Source organism: Rhinolophus sinicus, chromosome 16 (assembly GCF_057876585.1).
Source record: "Rhinolophus sinicus isolate RSI-liver-muscle chromosome 16, RSI-T2T, whole genome shotgun sequence".
Taxonomy (NCBI): Eukaryota; Metazoa; Chordata; class Mammalia; order Chiroptera; family Rhinolophidae; genus Rhinolophus; species Rhinolophus sinicus.
The window spans coordinates 87,479,230-87,500,848 of NC_142516.1; the positions used below are offsets into that span (position 1 = coordinate 87,479,230).

At 42.8% G+C, this 21,619-nt stretch overlaps 1 long non-coding RNA gene across 3 annotated transcripts in view; it reads right to left on the reverse strand.

Moving 5' to 3' along the window:
- Positions 1–1,261: 1,261 nt before the first annotated feature.
- Positions 1,262–21,619, reverse strand: part of LOC109438844 (uncharacterized) — a 136,199-nt gene continuing 115,841 nt past the window's right edge. For all 3 annotated transcript variants that reach the window (XR_012495642.2, XR_016019196.1, XR_012495635.2), the window contains 2 exons: positions 2,320–2,417; positions 1,262–1,410 (listed from right to left, as the gene is read on the reverse strand). This is a non-coding gene — a long non-coding RNA (uncharacterized LOC109438844). The remainder of the gene's footprint in view (positions 1,411–2,319; positions 2,418–21,619) is intronic.

The window sequence follows — 21,619 nt, forward strand, 5'->3', positions numbered from 1 at the left end:
GGATGGCATTCATCCAGCAAATATGTTTAATCAGAAACCTTGTGTTCAGACTGTGCTAAGAAAGTGATGACACGGCCACGGACCAGAGACGTTTCACTCTTGTAAAGATCCAAATTCTGTAGGAAAGACAGACAGTGAACAAGTCCTGCTCAAGCATGTGAGGATTCTTACAGAAGGAAGGACAGGTGACCTGTGAACAACGCGGGACTGGAGCACCTACCCCATGCAGTCAGAGAGCCACGTGTAACTGTTTTACACATAACTAGTAGCCTTACCGATAACATAAACAGTCAATTAACACAACTTTGTATGTTATATGTATTGTAAACTATATTGTTACAAGAAAGTAAGCTACAGCAAAGAAGTTGTCATTAAGAAAATCACAGGGAGACAAAATACATCTACAGTACTGTGCATACTTATTAGAAAATATCTTCAAATAAATGGCCCTTCTAAGTCCAAACCCATGTTCGAGGTCAGCTGTGCACAGTACCCTGCAGACCTCTGACCGGGGAGTGGACCCTCTGTGTCAAGGATGGCTTTCTTAGGAAAGAGAGACGTTTACATGGAGATGTACAGTTAACGCAAGGACAGTTGCAAGGAAGGGAGTGTGGGCAGAGGGACCAGCATGTGTGAGAGCTCTGAGCCCAAAACAGGAGTCTGCTGTCAGCAGGAAGGCAGACTGCTGGAGAGAGAGGGAGTATTATATTGGGCATGTGTGGAGATCAGCAGAGACCCGGTCCCAGGGGTCCTGGGAGCCACACTTACATTTGAATGTCAGGATATCTGCTTTGCTATTGTGACTGACTGTGATAAACAAAACTGATTCTGTGTAAAGCGGAATTTTTATATCCAAGAATCATACAACCCAAATGTCCCTGAGTCAACTGGTGCACAAATTCCTCCTGAATACACTTGTGATGTTTTAGAACTCATCACCGGTTTATGCACAACTCACATGTTCAGGGATGTCCTTCCACCCGAGCTGCTTCCTGGAAACATCCTCGATGCGCATGCCTGCTTCCAGAGTCGGTCTCATCCTTTCCCACCCGACAGCTTCTTTTTTTATTATTAAATTTATTGGGGTGACAATTATTAGTAAAATTACATAGATTTCAGGTGTACAATTCTGTATTACATCATCTATAAATCCCATTGTGTGTTCATCACCCAGAGTCAGTTCTCCTTCCATCACCATATATTCGATCCCCCTTACCCTCATCTCCCAACCCCCACCCCCCACCCCCCTTACCCTCTGGCAACCACCAAACCATTGTCTGTCCGACAGCTTCTCAGACGCCTAAGACACCTGTACTGACTGCATATGTCTTCTCTTCCCCAGGCTCGTTCTCCCAGCTGCTCTTCACTCTCCAGGAGTCAAGTCCTGATCACTGTCCTGCCGACCGGAGTCTGCAAGAGACAGGCCCAATTTGTCAAGAGAAAATAAATAACATTTGATTCTGAAAATAAATCTAAGCACAGAAACTGCATTATTAGCCTATTTTCCTCCTATAGTTTTTGCCGTGGAACTAAATCTGGAGCCTGGCTCTCAGGAACCACAGGATATCTCTGTGGTCGTAGGTAGTTCTTAGGGCCTGGCATGGGGCCCTACAAAACAAGCATTTGATGAATGTCATTAGCTAACTGAATGGTCTTTCTGTGTTTGCTCCTGAGAACACGACATGGTTCAGCAGAGTTTACACAACCTGAAAGCCTTTGGGCGATGACACACGGATTTCAGGAAAACGAGCGTGAATGCACCTGCTGACCCCTGAGGCCTACAGCAGTCAACTGGGTGTCCCACACTGGCCTGCGGTGAGGGGAGCAGCCACCTCAGACCACATATAGCATCCTTACAGGAATGGTCAGCATGCTGCATTCACCTCCATCACAAAACTGGCTCCTACTATTACACCCCACAGCCCCACCACCAGGAATCTCCCAGGTACCCTGTTTTCTGGTCATGACGCAGGGCTTCAATGCCGGTTTTGGAGATTTTTATTTTGTCATTATAGTATCCATTTCACATTAATATTTGCTTTAAAATTGCTACCAGGCAACATATTTATTAACGTACCATTCATTTTTCATGGCATGAAAAAGACACATAATGTAAGTGTATAACTGTGACACATGTAATGAGATGCACATATTACAAGGTGACACAGGCTGAAGAATGAATCAAAAATGTGTTCGTGTCCCTGCGATGAACACTGATAATGAGCAAAAATAACTAAGCTATTTGCTTCGGGAAAATAAGACAGGAACCAGTAAAATGGCTTATTTATCAAGACTAATGAGTTCCTCGTGATGACTTACCTCAGGATTCATCTCACTGGGGCATCATTCAAAAACTCATACGTCATCAATGCTACTTAGTCCCAAGCAGGGACCCAGCTTGTATGACCTCGTAGCCCCTGAATGAAAAAGAAATTTAAAATGTATCACCCATCCCAGGTTCTGACTTCTGTCTTCTGAAGCACGGCTAGACTTTTGAGTCAGTGAGCATCTTCTGGGGCAGGGAGATGGGGGCTGACCAACGCCCCAAACACCTCTTCTTCTTTAGCTCTAGATCCTGGCTTTTGGCTGAGTTACCTTTGTGAAACTACTTCATAAACACTATTGTTATATGGTTCATAAAAATTACCCGATTCTTGTTCTGTTGATGGTTTTCTTCGCTGTGCATAAGATTTTTAGTTTGAGTAATTCCATTTGTTTATTTTTGTTTTTGTTCCCTTGCCTTTGGAGTCAAATTTACAAAAACATCACTAAGACCAAAACCCAGAAGCTTAGTGTCTAAGTTTTCTTCTACATATTTTATTGTTTCAGGCCTTACATTCAAGTCTGTAAACCACTTTGAGTTATTTTGTGCATGGTGTAAGACAGCAGTCTAGTTTCATTCTTTTGTATGTGGCTGTCCAGTTTTCCCAACACCATTTATTGAACAGATTCCTTTCTCCATTGTATATTGTTGGCTCCTTTGTCATAAACTAGCTGCCCATGTATGTGTGGGTTTATGTCTGGGCTCTCAATTCTGTTCCATTGGTCTATGTGTCTGTTTTCCTGCCAATACCACACTGTTTGGGTTACCATAGCTTTGTAGTATACTGAGAAATAAGGGAGTATGATGGCAACCAACTGGATGGAAGAAGATATTTGTAAATGACATTTCCAATAAGGGGTTAATGTCCAAAACACATAAAGAACTCATACAACTCAACAACAAACTTGATTTAAAAATGGGTAGAGGACCCAAATAGACATTTCTCCAAAGAGGACATACAAAAGGCCAACAGGTACATGAAAAAAATGCTCAATGTCACTAATCATCAAGGAAATGCAAATCAAAATCACAGTGAGCTATCACCTCATACCTGTGAGATGGCAATTATCAATAAATCAACAAACAACTAGTGTTGGCAAGGATGTGGAGGAAAGGGAACCCTCATGCTCTTTTGGTGAGATTGTAAATTGGTGCAGCCACTATAGAAAATGGCTTGTAAGTTCCTCAAAAAATTAAAAATAGAACTACCTTATGGCCCAGCAATCCCACTTTTGAGTATTTGCCTGAAGAATATGAAAACACTAATTCAAAAAGATATCTACATCCCATGTTCACCACAGCACTATTCATAATAGCTAAAATATGCAAACAACCTAAGTGTCCATGGATGGATGAATTGTTAGATTCTCTGATGAAGTAGAAAGTACTGCTCTTTTTTAAGCATGATTTTTGCATGTTTTTTTTAGTTACATTCAACAAATTATATCAGAATTTTTTGTTGATTTATAAAAGAAATAAATACCTGAATGCAACACAAATGCTTCGGGAAAGGACTCAGGAGAAACAGGCTACACTCTAATTTGTGAAAGGAAGAAAGGGAGCCAAAGGGAGAAAGAGGAGCAAAGAGAAAACAGAGAATGAAACCAAGAAAAGGTAGAGCCACAACATGGGGGAGAGGAACAGCAGAGCAGGCAGCTTTTACTCCATCTCATTACTCTACAACCTGTCCTGAGCTCCCTTTGTGGTTTGACTCTCTACTGAAATCCACTTATCAGCAATCCCTCTCCTGGGTATCTACCAAAAAAATCTGAAAACATTTAGAGATAAAGACACGTGTGCTCCAATGTTCATTGCAGCTTTGTTTACGGTGGCCAAGACATGGAAACAACCAAAATGTCCTTCGATAGATGAATGGATAAAGAAGTTGTGGTATATATACACAGTGGAATACTATTCGGCAGTAAGAAAAGATGATATAGGAACATTTGTGACAACATGGATGGATCTTGAGAGAGTAATGCTGAGCGAAACAAGTCAGACAGAAAAAGCAGAGAACCATGTGATTTCACTGATATGTGGTATATAAAACAAAAACAACAAAAGAACAAGACAAACAAATGAGAAACAGAAACTCATAGACACAGACAATAGTTTAGTGGTTGCCAGAGGGTAAGGCGGGCGGGGGGTGGGAGATGAGGGTAAGGGGGATCGAATATATGGTGATGGAAGGAGAACTGACTCTGGGTGATGAACACACAATGGGATTTATAGATGATGTAATACAGAATTGTACACCTGAAATCTATGTAATTTTACTAACAATTGTCACCCCAATAAATTTAATTAAAAAAAAAAGAAATCCACTTATCACTCTATAAAAGTTCTTAGAAAAAGGCCTCAAGAGCTCACTTAGGATCTCCAAGTCACCTCACACAAAATTGCTCCATACTGAGCCCAGGAAGCTCTAAAGAAAACACATTCCACAAACTGCCTTAGTGATCTTTTGGCACCTCATAGTGAATGTATTGAAAATATGTCCTTAAGCCACATCAGAGCAAGGGAAAGTCACACCATGGTATGTTTAGAAGTAAACCATATGACAATGAGGAAGGAACTTCCCCTGATTCTAACTGGATTAGACAATCTGGTCTCATTGGTCAGCCTCCCCCCATAAGTTTTCCTGAAAGCACTGGAATATTTTGTGTGTTCATTGGATCACACAAGTGATCAACAAGGAAGTCCTATCCATGTGGCTACCTGGTCCCTCAGGCACACTTGTCCCCGAGAAGAGGTCCCCGCGAGGCTGCTGTGCTCAGACTGGGGGCCATCTCGGACACCAACATGATGCAAAGAATGGAAAATTCACAGACTCTTTAAGAAACTGCAAATCCAAGGGAGAGAAAGGCTTCAGAAGTGCACAGCCTACCTAAAGTTGACAGCTCCTGGGGCAGCTCCAGGAATCAGTGACCTCTCAGAGGAAAAAGCAAAGGGGCAGCTCTCAGAGAATGAGCTGCAGTGAGCTCCATGGACCTGTCAACACCAAGTCTGTGTCCTGCCCAGCATGTTTAAAGTGAGAACGAAATCCATCCGCAATATATAGAAAATCAGTATCCAAGCTGAGAATCCCCATCTCCCGCCCCGCGAGCACCACGAGAGCCACCGGGCATGAAGCAAGTACTCATATCGCATCATGGCTTAACCTCAGCCCCCCTGCCCAACAAGGTCTTTACAGAGCTGTCAAGAGCCACGGAATAATTATGATTTTCTTTAAGTAAAGTTAACATTTCACATTTCCCCCATTCTGTGCAAAGAAAATTTAAAACATGCATGTGTGTGTGTATGTATATGCATGTAAATTTCTACATATCTGTATTGATCTATATAATTATCTCTTCATAAAATTTTGTAAACATTCCAAATGGCACAGGCTGAGTCATAAACTTTACACATACCTGAAATGCATTTTTGTATTATAATATTTTTAATTCTCTGTAGTTAATGTAATTTTTATCAAGTTACATAAAATGTTTCAGTCCATGAAATAAATCAAGACACACATGTGAGGTGTATAACTGCCTCAGAAATATTCCTTCTTAAGTGAAATACTTGCTATCAAAAGATTTAATGAATACAGGAGCCAAATTTTATACAACATGGTTTTTATCAAAATTTCTTCCCTCTAAAGTGCTGACTAGGTTACAAAATTTAACAAAATCATTGGTTTGTTTCTCCACAGTGAGCTTCTATGTTATTTAAAATATCTCAAAAAATGACCTTGCATGTACCAGCAAAACCTAAATCTACCATTATTCTCCTGCCTTCTCTTATGCTTATTACTGTTATTGCTTTGAAATTATAATCTACTGCATATGCTGTGACTGTGCCAAAGAGTTTGTAAGATCTAAACATACACACATTTATTGGGAAGAAAGAACTACATTTAGGAGTGATTTCCAACTTATAGGAATTTTATACAAATCATTTAGATTTTAATACATTAGAATGTACAATATACTTCATAATGAAACCAGAATGACTGAAGAAGTAAGTTGTTCTTACTTAATAAAACATGAAATTGGATTCTTATTCAATTAGCATTTTTATGTCTCAATATAAAATGAGAGTGTTCAATTCAATTAACTCTAATTTTCCCCATTTTAATAAGATTTTAAATTCATTTTCTATTAGACCTAGATCAGGAATTGACCTCTCTAAGCCCTGTTAATAACCAGAAAATAAAAACAGCAGTTTATTTTGTGGATAGACATAAGTATTGTGTACTAAAAATATATTATTTTAATATTTATTTTACTAAAAACTTAGAAAATTTGATGAACATCACAAATGAATCCATTTTTGAGGTTATTTTAAAGAGAAGTTCCCAGAAATGGGCATGTTTTACTTGAGATGATTGTAATTTCATTTGTGTGATAGTATGTCCTCCTCACTAGAAGCTTGTGACTAGGACATGTGCCCCAGGAGAGAATAGTGCTCCTCTGGAATAGGAAAGCTTCACACCTTTCATCATGTGTACTTTCCAGAGCTTCCAGGGCACCTCGGTTGGGCTGTTCTAAGTGATGTCCCTTATGGCATGTTTCTCATATTGTAGATTTACTCCAAACCTATTACCCAAGAATAGGAGATTGTTTCCCCCAGTAGTTTTTTTTTTTTTCCTTTCTTCACACACTATGTAATGTTCTTAAATAATGGTGTTTTCCTCGGAAATTTAATGTAACTGGAAAAAAAACACACTACCCACATTTTCACAATAGCCTTCAAACCATATTTCTCTACTGGCCCAGGAGGTCCTAAAGTACAAAGAAGTGGTGTATCCACATGGGCTGTTTTAAAACCCTGATATAACTTCCAGGTTCCCACTTGTTCCTCTATGGTTCACAGCAACTAAGTGGGAAAATTACTGGGTGTGCCATTTCCACCAGGACTTTGCACAGTGATTATGGTTAAGTTGCTAAGCATTGCTTTGGATTATTCTTCATCAAGAGTCCCATGAAAGTAAGAGAGGAGTTACATAACAAAAGCTGCTTGAGAAGGAAGCTCCAGGAATTTATCTTTCCACTAAAAACTACTAAGTTGGCAAGAAGTGTCCAAAGCAACTACTGTGGAATTCTAGAGATGAAACGAACACTTGTAACATCCAGAGAAGTGGTTGATGAAAAAGGCAGAAAAATTTATTGAAATTTTGTATTTCACTTAGTGACTGCCAACCTTATCCCTATCCCCAAGCCCTGTGGCAGGTAGCCATGGGAATAGCACCCACGATGCTGGTGTGGCTAGCTGGTGCCAATTGAAGCAAGAGGGATTTTGTCCTCCAAAAACAGGAATTGTCTATTTTTTTTTTTTTCAAAAAAGTTGATGCCATTTAATACAGAGGTGATACTATATATTCTTTATGGATAAATATATGTTTATAGAAGCATGCACAGGGAAGATATACACCAACTTTTAATTACTTTTGGAGAGGGAGGAGGAAGGAAGAGAGAGAAAAATTGTGATGGAGGAGGGCTTTAGTTGTATTACTAACATCAAATTTCTCAAAAGAAAAAAGATCTAAAGCAAATATGCAAAGTGTTTACAAAAGTGTTAAGTCCACCATTTCCTGACAGCTATGATTTAGAGAGTGCTTATGTGGTGACTATGCAAAAACAAATATTATATATATTACCTCATTTAATCTTCCAAACAACTCCATGAGTTATATGTACAATTATTATACCATTTTACAGATGAAGAAACTGGACCTCATAAAGCTTAAGGAATTGTCTATTTTAATCTTTGCTTTTGAGAGCTGAGGGGCCAGTACAGAGGCTGGCCATTATATCAGTCTCCACTGACTGAGGACCACATTGGTCAGAGGAAATTTAGAGAGACACATACATTTTTTTCATTGTTCTTTTTTTTTTTTTTTATTGGACCCAGGCATTTAAGAAAATCTTCGTGAGGTCACTGGCTGACTGCAGAGATAACACAATAGACACTCCAGGGACCACATATGACAAGGAATGTAGTCTTTGAAAAAATAGTTTGGAAAAGTCACTAAACAAAGGGACAGCTACAGCATTCATCAAGTAACAACAGCAACCCCTGAGAGGTAGTAGAATCTGAGATCTAGAGTTCCACATTACAATATTCAAAACATTGGATTCTCAACAAAAAAAATTACAAAGCATATAAAAAAGCAAGAAAGTACAGCTCATTCACAGAAACAGGAGAAATGAACAAAGCCATCCCAAAGATCAGACATACTAGACAAAGACTTTAAATGAACTGTATGAAACATACTCAAAGAACTGAAAGAAACTACAAAGAAAGAACTGAAGGATATCAGGAGAACAAAGTATGAAGTGTGATCAAACCATATGGTAGATGTTCAAATAAAAAAAATTATTACAGTAAAAGACACATTGTCATTAATCCCCCTCAAAATACTCCCACTGGCTTTGGACACACTTATCCCATTGTTCTTACCACTTTCTGAAGCAGTTCTGGAAGTCCTCTTGCGTCAGAGTCTTTAAGAGTGCTGTTGTGGCTGCTTCAATGTCCTGACTCATTTTGACTTTGGGGAAGAGCCAGAAGTTGCATGGTGCCAGATCCAGTGAATAAGATGGATGAGGACACACCATAATGTTTTTATTTGACAGAAATTGCCATACCAGAAGCGATATGTGACATGGAGCCTTTCCATTATGATCACAAAATACGGTGAAAGCTGCTGCTGAGTGTCATCCGACAGAAAAGCAGGGATCTTCAATACGGGAAGTGGCACGTCAAACCTTAGTATCAGTGTGTGACAAGTTTCAACTTGTTTGGTGCAGTCAGTTGGGTGTGAGCTACAGTTGAGAGAAGGTGTGTTTTAAAGTGTGCTGTAAGTCATTTTCCATCATGACAATGCTCCATGTCACACATCACTTCTGGTATACGGCAATTTCTGTCAAGTAAAAACATGACAGTGTGTCCTCATCCACCTCATTCACTGGATTTGGCACCATGTGACTTTTGCCTCTTCCCCAAAGTCAAAATGATTTAAGACATTGAGGCAGCCATGACCGTACAACTAAAGACATGACATAGGACTTCCAGAACTGCTTCAGAAAGTGGCAAAAATGATGGGATAAGTGAGTTCAAAGCGAGGGGGTGTATTTTGAGAGGGATTGATGACAATGTGTCTTTTACTGTAATATTTTTTTTATTTAAACTTTCATTATATTTTTTTTAATTTAAAGTTTATTGGGGTGACAATTGTTAGTAAAGTTACACAGATTTCAGTTATACAATTCTATAATACATCATCTATACATCACATTATGTGTTCACCATATTTTTTGATCACACCTCACATGAATGAGTCAGTACTAACAATAATAAGTTATATAAATTATAAAAGAGAATGAAATAAAATTTCTAGAGCCCAAAATAAAACAGCTCAAACAAAAAATTTACTAGAGATATTCAACAGCAGATTCAAATATGCAGAAGAAAGAAGTAGTGAACTGAAAAATAGTTTAATTTAAATTATCCAGTCTGAGGAGAAGGATTTAAAAAACAATGAACAGAGCCTTAGGGTCTTACAGCATGTTATTAAGTATACCAACATACACATTATGGGTGTCCCAGAAAGACAAGAGAGACAGAAAGGGGCAAAGAAATATTGGAAAAAATAGTTGATAGAAGCTTCCCAAATTTATCTCAGGAATGCCAGGGTGATTCAACATAAGAAAATCAATGTAATACACACTAATAGAATGATTATCTCAACAGATATAGAAAAAGCATTTAACAATATTCAACACCTTTTATGACAAAAACACTCAGCAAACCAGGAATAGAAAAAAACTTCTCAACATGATAAAGGACATTTAGGAGAAAACATCAGCTGCCATCAAACTCAATGACAAAAGACTGAAAATTTCCTCCCTGAATCAAGAACAAGACAAGGATGCCTGCTTTCACCACGGCTATTCATAATTGCACAGGAACTCCTAGCCAGAGCAATTAGGCAAGAAAAAAATAGAAGATGCACAAATTGGAAAGGATAAAGTAAAGCTAACTCTATTCACAGATGACCATCCCTGTATACAGAAAATTCCAAAAGTCCACACACAAAAAAATGACTGAAGAAAATAAATGAATTTAGCAAAGTTGCAGGGTACAAGATAAACACACACAAAAAAACAAGTTTCCTGTACACCAGGAATAAATAATCCAAAAAGAAAATAAATAAAGCAATTCCATTTATAATAGCATCCAAAGAATAAAATACCTAGGAATAAATTTAACCAAGGAGATAAAAAACACTTGTTCACTAAAAACTACAACACATTGCTGAAAGAAACTGAAGATGACGTACACAAATTGAGAGACTTCCCATGTTCATGGAGTGGAAGACTGAATATTGCTAATATGGCAATAGTTATTGTTAGAATGGTGATACCACCCAAAACAATGTATACATTCAATGCTATATCCTTACCAAAATCCCAACGGCCAGCCTTCTTTGCAAAAAAGGAAAACCTGGTTGTCAATTTCATGTAGAATCACAGAAGTCCCCAAATAGTCAAAACAATATGGAAAAGCAAAATAAAGTAAGAGAACTCATACTTCCCAATTTCAAAACTTATTATAAACTACAGTAATCAGAACAGTATGGTATTGGCATAAGCATAGACATACAAAGAATGAATAGAACCAAGAGTTTCAGAAATAAACTCAAACACTATGGCCAACTGATTTTCCATAATAGTGCCAAGGACATTCGATGGGTAAAGTCTCACCAACAAATGGTGCTGGGACAGTTGAATGACCACGTGCAAAAGAAGGAAGTGAGACCTCTCTCATACACAGAAGACGTGTAAAATCACAGAAAGGAATTGAATCAAGGCTCCTTAGCTTCTTTCCTAAATTCGATTTTCCAATTACACAAAGTCATTCTTATTTTTCATACCAGTATCTTCAAAAATCAAGTTTCATTTCAGTAAATAAGTAGCATATGTAGTCATAGCAACCATTGCTGCTTTGGTCTGCGACATAACGCACATGTTTATCTAGTGCCAAGTTATGCTGTTGTTACTATTGCTTAAACAGAGAAGCCCCTGTATTTAATCCCTTATGTTGCTAAACATTTTACAGTTTTCTGCTTTTTAGGTCTATTTTGACTGATGTTTGTCTTCTTTCTCAACTTAGCAATATTTTCTACTACACTGAAATACCAACACAAGACACTTGGAGTTTTTTCTATGGTTATAGGTTTACCGAGTTTTTTTTCCTTTTACTTCTGTTTTTATCTTGCCTATAGTTACTGAAGGTTCCAATTGGAATTCTCCTCCTCTGAGTCAACTGACCTAATATTTCATTAGGGATAGAGACTCAAAGTCACAAGTTCAATAATTCTGAGGGTCCCTGTTGTAAAGTCACAGTATATAGGTGGAAATACCTTTAAAGTGGTAATAACAATTATTAGGATAATCTGAAAAACAGTTTTACTTGTGAGACTTAGGGAATCCTTTACACACTGACCACTATATTTGAGGGAGAAAATGTCTTTGGAAATTAGAAATAGGAGGTAGAAAATAAGCAGAATATCCAATGGTCTGAGGACAATGATGAGAATGTTATTTTTTCAGTCCTCCAAAAAGCAATCTTAATCACCCCCACTTACTGATATCATACACCGGATGGCAGTGCCGACGAAACCTGGGCTCTCCACCTATTTTCATTGCACACATTCTAATCCTTTTAAATAGAATGGCCTCTCTGATTTCCTCACCTCACATAACCTGAAGCCAGTGAGTTTTCTTATCTATTGGAAAAGAAAACATTTTTATTTAAAAATAAAGAAGAGTTCTGTGACTCTGTGAAATTACTCCTTTGGGCCATATTACTCTTAGAAAAGGGAAAAATTGACAGCTATGTGGCTACATGAAATTGTATCGTAAAATACACATTCCCATCCCTTCCTTCTCCCGAGTGCTGCATTACAGAGGTCGTGAATCACTCCAGTTGAGTCTGTGTCGATGGCCACAGAACAGAGATTGGCAGGTAATCATCTCCCAGGAGCATTTACTGAGGTACCATTAGCTCCGTCACACTACAGTAAGTGTTAGATGCTGTTTATAATTTGCGATAGGGATTGTCTCCACGTGTAGCGTCCCCACTATCCAGACTGAGGCAAGACGGCTGAGTAAATACTGACCTTCACAGAAGCAGCCTAGCCACACAAGTCCCTTGCCAGCTTCTCATGTTTATCCACACATATGCACGTAGACACAATCAGCAGCAAAAGAAATGCATTGAACGTTGAGACCAAACCTGCTTAGTCAGACATAAAGTGAGTTTGGATGGAGTTCCACAGGATGGTCCCAGAGATGATCTCCCTCCATGCAGCTGCTCTTACCTAGCAGATACTTAGTGTTGAAAATTCAATTTTTTTTTTACATCACTAGCCTGTAAAAGCTCACAGAGCACAGCGAGTGTCCTGAATGAATGATGTGATGGTGACAGGTGGACACTTGGAAACTGGTGTAATGAAGTGATTCCAAGTCTGAGTCTGTCAACATGGTTTAGGACTTCATTACTTATCAAATGCAAACAAACATGAAAAATCCGCATGGGGACTGATGGCCAATGGCCCAGCTACTGGGGAAGACATCATGGCTGTTGTTCATGACATGGGCACACGAAGCTTGTCTGGTCTCAGCCAACGTCCCTGGCCTCTGAGTCTTTGTCACTGACCCAGATCTTTATGGTGTTCAGCTCTTCTTGGTCTTGTTCACATTTTCATCTTACGTCACTTCTCGTCACAGTGCCTTTTGGAGGCTGACTAGCCATTCTATAAAATGTCATTTTCCCTAACTGCCCAACAACTTCCCCTTCCATGTTTCTAGAGGGCCCCTGTCCTGGATCTGGGGGACTTGGGACACTCGCCTGTTGTCATTATGACAAGGCACACTGGAAGAAGCACTGGCTTTGCATTTCAATGCATTTAAATCTCACAGGTCCTTTGACAGCTATGGGCGCCTCAGAAAGCCTCACTGTCCCATGTCACAGGGCTGCTCAGGTGTAACGGCAATGACATGTGTACTGATCATAGTGCTTAGTACATGGGAATTTCAAGAAATGGCATTCTCTATCATTGCTGCTGTTACAGACCTGTCACATCCTCTCTGGACTGGGAGACCAGGTGTCCCGGCTTTCTTGCTGTTCCAACACAATGACTAAAAGGCCACTTCTGCTCTCAAAAATGTCCAAGTTTGAAGAATCTGTTCCCTCTGTAACTGAACTTTCTCAGCTTAGGAGACTTTCTTCCTTCACATTGTCCCCGTATAGAAGATATGACTTTGGTTATATGTGGAATCTCAAAAAACAAAAGAAACAAACAAAACAGAAACAGACTCATAAATACAGAGAACAAACTGATGGTTGCCAGATGGGAAGGGGTTGGGGGACAGGGTGAAAAAGGTGAAGGCATTAAGAAGTACAAATTGGTAGTCACAGGAAAGTCACAGGATGTAAAGTACAGCATAGAGAATATAGTCAATGATATGGTAATAAACATGTATAGTGCCAGGTGGGTACTAGATTTATGGGGGGGATCACTGCATAGGGCATATAAGTGTCAAATCACTATATTATACACCTGAAACTAATGCAAAAGACAAAGTCAAAAAAAAAAAAAAAAAAGGGAGAAGCAAACCACGTACAGATCAAAATATTTTTAAATCTACAGATCCTACCAAAGGAGAAAATTTTAAAGTGTGAAATTCCAAAAAATTCAAGTACAATGCAAAATAAAAATTGAGAATTAAATATCGAAATGAGAGCATTCCTAAATAAAAGCAACTATCAGTCAGTCTGTGACTATCCACATTCTCAGGTAAGCCTGAATTTTTCAGGTTTAAAGCCAGTTTGTGGAAACAGACAAGAAGAGGGTGGGCTCTCCCTGGTATGTGGAACAGGTGCCTGTGGTTATGCTTTCCCAAATTCCACAGAATGGACATGATTGCTGGGAGCTAGACGCACCTCCTCTCACGCACTGTGAATACACATAATAAATACATGCAGACTTCGGTCCCTCTCTTACAGCTTCATAATTTTAGTGTAAATAAAATACCTGATGTTAGAGAGCATTTCACCTTAAATTATGGCACGTCAAGAAAAAATTTTTAATTACTTAAAAGTCAATGAAATTAAAAATTCAATTCTTCCGTCACAATAGCCACATTTCAAGTGCCCCACCTGTGACTAGTGGCTACAGCGCTGGGTGACACAGACCAAGCACAGCCCATCCTCACAGACGTTCTACTGGGCAGCCCTGGTCAAGAGATGCTGTCTTCAGTCAAAAGGCTTCTTTTGGTATTATTATTGGCTCACATGTGGTTACATTTAATTCTACACACAAAAAAATGTTCAGATAAGTCAACAAACTCTAGAGGGTTTTAAAGCACCCTGAGTTTTACAACGCAATATTCAAATGCCCAATAACCCTCCCAAAATTACTCAGCACCCAAAAACCAGGAAAATCTGACAAGCTCCCAGGGGACGAGAGAATCAACAGATGCACAGATTTGAAATTATCAAAGATGCTAAAGCAGCTATTATAATCATCTTTATGAGGTAAAAGTGAATAACGTTGAAATGAATGGGAAAAAAATGGTTAACCATTTTTTTTGGTTAACCAAAAATGGTTAACAGGGAAATAGAAACTATGAAAACTGAAAAATTCTAAACTAACAGCTCGTTGGATGGGTTCAATAGCAGAATGGAAATGATGAGAAATGAGTGAACTTGAAAATAGATTATGAGAAACAAAACAGGGAAGAAAGCTAGAAAAATGTTATGAACAGAGCACAAGGCTGTGGGGATGCCACCCAGATAACCTGTGACATTAGTAAAAGTCAAATTCACAAAGAAACCTGCATGTAGTGTGTGCTGCAGCCAGATGCAAACATTCTGAAACCAGGAATGGCCAGGAAGCAACGACCAAAAGAGAATGGGGACTTGCAATCCTAGCCATGAGAAAAGACTGAGGACCCACGACACTGGCCAAAAGAAAAGACTAGGGACACACGACCAAGGCCAAGAGAAAAGACTGAAGACACATGACAGCAGGGATAAGAAGAGACCAAGGACGCATGACCCTGCATGAGAAGTGACTGGGGACGTGAGACTCTGGCCATGAAATGGGACTTGGGAAGTGCAGCCCAGGCCATGAGAAGAGACTGAGGACACATTATCTTAAAGATGAGAGAGGATTGAGGACATGCAACCAAGACCATGAGAAAGGACTGAGGACCCACAACCCCAGGCATGAGATGGACAGAGGACACATGACTCTGACCATTAGAATGAAGTGGGGACGTGAGACCCCAGCCATGAGATGGGACTGAGGATGCATTACCATGGAGAGGAGGAGGGACTGAGGACACGCGATTCCGGCGATGAGAAGTGACTTTGGACACATTACTCCAGCCATGAGAAGGACTGGGGACATGTGACCCAACCTTGAGGAGGGACTGAGGAAACACAACCCTGGCCATGAGAAGGGACTGAGGAAGCGTGACCCCAGAAATGACAAGGGACTGAGGACACATTACCCCAACCATGAGAAGACACTGAAGTAACGCGACCCCAGCCGTAAGAAAAAATTGGGGATGAGCAACCCCATCCATGAGAATGAACTGGGAACGCATTACCCCAGCCACGAGAAGGGACTGAGGACGAGTTACCCCAGCCAGGAGAAGGGACTGAAGACCCGTGACCCCGGCCATGAGAAGAAACTTGGGACATGTGACCCCAGCCATGAGATGTGACTTGGGACATGCGACCATGGCCATGAAAAGGGATTGAGGACACATTACCCCGAATATGAAAAGGGACTGACGACATGAACCCCAGCCATGAAAAGGAACTTGGAACGTATTACCCCAGCCGTGAGAAGGGACTGAGGACATGGGGCTCTAACAATGAGAATGAACTGGGGACGTGAAACCCTGGCCATGAGATGGGACTGGGAAACATGACCCAGGCCATGAGAAGGGACTGAGGACACCACCACAGAGTTGAGAAGGGACTGAAGACACGCAGCCCCAGCCAGGAGAAGAGACTGAGCACGCGTGACCGTAACCAATAAAAGGGACTGAGGACATGCAAACCCAGCCATGAGAAGGGACTGAGGACTAATTACCCTGGTGAATAGAAAGGACTGGGGACATGCGACTCCGGCCATGATAAGAAACTAAGGAAGCATCAGCCAGCCCTGAGAAGGGACTTAGGATGAGCGACCCGGGGCCATGAGAAGGGGCTGAGGTGCATGACCCGGCCATTAGAAGGGAATGAGGACACGTTACCCGGCCAGGACAAGGGACTTGGGACACTACCCCAGCCATGGACGGGATGGGGACAGGCATTCTGGGGCATGAAAAAGGACTGAGGACACGTGGCCCTACCCATGAGAAGACACTGAGGATGCATTACGCTGGCCATGTGAATGTACTCAAGTCCCGCGACCATCGGCTTAAGAACAGACTTAGGACACACAACCCTGCCATGAGAAGGGACTGAGGACGCGTGACGCTGGCCATGAGAAGAGACTTAGGATGCTTTACTCCAGCCATGATAAGGGACTGAAGTCCCATAGGCTCTGCCATGATAAGGAACTGAGAAAATGTTTTCAGTCATGAAAAGGGACTGGAAACACGTTACATGGCCATGAGAAGGGACTGAAGATATGACACTGGCCATGATAAGAAACTAAGGATGCATTACCTACCCTGAGAAGGGACTTATGATGAACGACCCTGACCATGAGATGGGACTAAGGATCCACCATGCCTGCCATGAGCAGGAACTTAGGACACTTTACCCCAGCCATGCAAAAGGACTGAGGATGCATTACCTTGGACATGAGAAGGGACTGATGACAAGCAACGCCTGCTAGGAGAAAGGACTGAAACATGCAACCTCTGCCATGAGAAGGAACTAGAAATACCAGATCCTGGCCATGAGGAAGTACTGAGGACATGCAACCCGGGCATTCAGATGAAACTTAGAATGCGTACCTTGGCCATGAGAAAGGAATGAAGACCCGCTACTCATGCCATGATAAGTGACTGAGAATGCATTTCCAGCCATGAGAAGAGACTGAGAACACGTTACCCAGCCATGACTAGGGACTAAAGATGTGCGCCCCCAGCCATGAGAAGGAACTTAAGATGCTTTACCCCGGCCATGAGAAGGGAATAAAGACTCGCAACCACGGCCATGAGGAGGGACTGAGGACACACGCCCCAGCCATGGGTAGGGACTGGGGAAATGTGACACCGGCAATGAGAAGGGACTGAGGATGCACACCCGGGCCATGAGAAACGACTGAGGACATGCGAACCCTGCTGAAAAGGGACAAAGGACATGTGACCCTAAAGATAAGAAGGCACTGATGACGTGTTACCCGGCCATAAGAAGTGACTAAGCACGCATAACCCTGGCCATGAGAAGGGACTGAGGATGCATTACCCCTGCCATGAGAACGGAGTCTAGACGCGTGATCCTTGTCATGAGAAGGAATTGAAAATGCATTAATTGAGCCATGAGAAATGACTGAGGAAGCATGACCCCGGCCATGAGAAGTGACTGAGAAGACGTTACACCCACCATGAAAAGGAACTTAGGACACTTTACTATGGCCATGAGAAGGGACTGAGGGCCCACAACCCCAGCCAGAGGAGGGACTGAGGACACATGACCCCTGCCATGATAAGGGACTGAGTATGCGTTACCTGGCCATGAAATGGGACTGAGAACGCATTATGCTTATGTGAGAAAGGACTGCAGATGCGCAACATCTGCCATGAGAAAAAACTGGGAACACCAGATCCAGGCCATGAGGAGGTACTGCGGACACATGACACGGGTATTGAGATCAAACTTAGAATGTGTTACCCCGGCCATGAGAAAAGACTGAGAATGTGCTACCCCAGCCATGAGAAGGGACTGGGGTCCCACGACCCCGGCCATGAGAAGGGACTGAGGACTACTTACCCTTGCTTGAGAAGGGACTGAGGATACATGACCGCTGCCATGAGAAGAGACTGAGGATGTGTGACCCTGGCCATGAAAAGGGACTGGGAACAGGCATCCCTTGCCATGAGAAGAGACTGAGGATGCATTACCCTGGTTAAGAGAAGGGACTGGGGACACGAATTACCCTGGCCATGAAAAGAGTCTGAGGACTCGCGACCCCTGCCATGCAAATGGACTGAGGACATGCGACCTCAGTCATGAGAAGATAGGTTGCATACCCCGCCATGAGAAGGGACTGGGACACGTGACCCTGGCCATGAGAAGGCACTGAGGATGTGTTACTAGGCCATGAGAAGGCACTGAGGACGTGTGACCCCTGCTGAGAATAGACTGAGGTCCTGTGACCCCGGTCATGAGAAGGGACTGAGAATGTATTACCCCTGCCATGAGAAGGGACTCTTGACATGAGAACCAAGCCATGAGAAGAGACAGAGGTGCGTGACCCCAGCCATGATATGGGACTGAGGACACATGACCCTGGCCATTAGAAGGGACTGAGGATCATGATCCTGGCCATGAGAAGGGAGTGAGGACATGTTGTCCAGCCATGAGAAGGGATTGAGGACTCATTACCCTGGTTAAGAGAAGGGACTGGGGACACACAACCCCAGCCATGAAAAGGGACTGAGGATACATTATCCTGGCCATTAAAAGGGACTGAGGATGCGCGACCCAAGCCATGATAAGGGACTGAGAATGCATTACACAGCCATGAGAAGGGACTGAAGATGCGCGACCCCGACCTTGATAAGAAACTAAGGATGCATTACCCTGCCCTGAGAAGGGACTTAGAAAGCACCATCCTGTCCAAGAGAAGGGACAGAGGACATGTGACACCAGCCATGAGAAGGGAGTGAGGATGCCTTACCCTGGCCATGAGAAGGACAGGGCTCCCACTACCCTGACCATAGAAGGGACTAAAGACAGACATCCCTGGCCATAAGAAACTGCGGACACGCTACCCTTTCCATGATAAGGAAATAAGGACACATTACACTGGCCATGAGACGAGACTGAGGACACGCTACTGCAGTCATGAGAAGGAACTGAGGATTCTTTACCCCAGTCACGAGAAGTGATTGAGGATGCACAACCCCTGCCATGAGAAGAGACAAAGGACGTGCAAACCCTGCTGAGAAGAAACTGGGGTCACGTGACCCCTGCTGAAAAGGGACTAAGGATACTTGACACTGGCCATGAGAAGGCACTGAGGACGTGCAACCTGGGCTATGAGTAGCCAGTGAGGGCACATTACCCAACCATGAGATGGGCCTTGGGATGCATGACGCCTGCCATGGAAGGGACTGGGGACAGGCATCCCTGAACATGAGAAGGGACTGAGGACGCATTACATGGTCCATGAGAAAGGACTGAAGACGCACCACTCTGGCCATGAGAAGGGACTGAGGCTCATTACCCGGCCATGAGAAAGGAGTGGCGACACATGACCCCGGCCATGAGAAGGGATTGAGGCTCATTACCTGGCGATGAGAGGGACTGGGGACACGTGATGCCGGCCATGAGAAGGGATTGAGGACGCACCACACTGGCCATGAGAAGGGATGAAGGACATGCAACTCTGCTGAGAAGGGACTGAGACTGCACGACCCTGGCCGTGTGAAGGGACTGAGGACTCATTCCCTGGTTAATAGAAGGGACTGGAGACATGTAACCTCAGCCATGAGAAGGGATTCAGGATGCATTCAAGACTGAGCACTCTTACCCTGGCCATGAGAAGGGATTCAGGACGCATTATCCCGGCCATGCAAAAGGACTGAGGACATGTGACCCCTGCCATGAAAATGGACTGAGGATGGGCAACATCGGCCATGAGAAGTTCTGAGGTCGCATAACCCAGCCATGAGAAGGCACTGAGGACACGTGACCCATGCTGAGAATAGACTGATGTCTTATGAGCCCAGCCATGAGAAGGAATTGAGGATGCATTACCCCTGTCATGAGAAGCGACGCTTGACGTGAGACCCAAGCCATGAGAAGAGACAGAGGTGTGTGACCCCGGCCATGACATGGGACTAAAGACAGATGACCCTGGCCATTAGAAGGGAGGAGGATCATGATCCCAGCCATTATAAGGGACTAAGGATGCATGACCTTGGCCACGAAAAGGGACTGGGAGGCGCAAGGCCACCCACTGGAAGTAACTAGGACTCACGACCCTGGCCATGATGAAGTATTGAGGACACGTGACCTGGGCCTTAAGAAGAAACTTCAAATGCCTTACCCCAGCCATGATAAGGGACTGAGGACTCATTAACCTGGCCAGGAGAAGGGACTGAAAAGACGTGACCCCGGCCATTAAAAGGGACTGAGGATGCATTACCCAGGCAGTGCCAAGGGACTGAGGATGCGCAGCCCTTGCCATGAGAAGGAACTGAAGAGGCGTTATGCGAGCCCTGAGAAAAAGCTGAGGTCATGCGACCCCAGCATAAGAAGGGACTGAGGACATGCGACCCCAGTCATGAGAAGGGACTGAGGATGCATTACCCCAGCTATTATAAGGAACTGGTGACGTATGACCCTGGCCATGAGAAGGAACTGAGCGTATAACCCCAGACATGAGAAGGGACTGAGGACGCACGACCTGGCCATGAGAAGGGTCTGAAGACGTATTACCCTGGCCATGACTAGGGACTAAGAACGCGTTCCACAGCCATGAGAAGGGATAGAGGACACTTGACGCTGGCCACGACAAGGGAGTGAGGACATGTGATCCCAGGAATGAGAATGGTTTGAAGACACATTACCCCAGCCATGAGAAGGGACTGAGGATCTATTACCCTGGCCTTGAGAAGAGACAGGGGACATATGACCCCATCCATGAGCAGTGATTGAGGACGCATTACCCTGGACATGAGAAGACACTGGGGATGCACTACCCCAGCCATGAGACGGCACTGAGGATGCATTATTCCATGAGTTGGGACTGAGGACATGCGACTCTGGCCATTAGAAAGGACTAGGGATGCATGAGTGCACACAGCACAATGAGTCTCAGATGCCTCCTATATGGGTGAAATAGTGGACTCGAAGACCAGGTCCTATGTGACCCCATTACATGACATTGTGGAAAACATAAAATTATGGGCATGAAGACTTGATTGGTGATGCCAGGGAGTGGGATGGGGGAAGTGGCTTTCTAAGAGGTGGCAAGGCCATTTGGTGGTAAGGGCATTGTTCTGTATCTTGACACAACTGTGTGAATTTGTCAAAACCAACAGACTT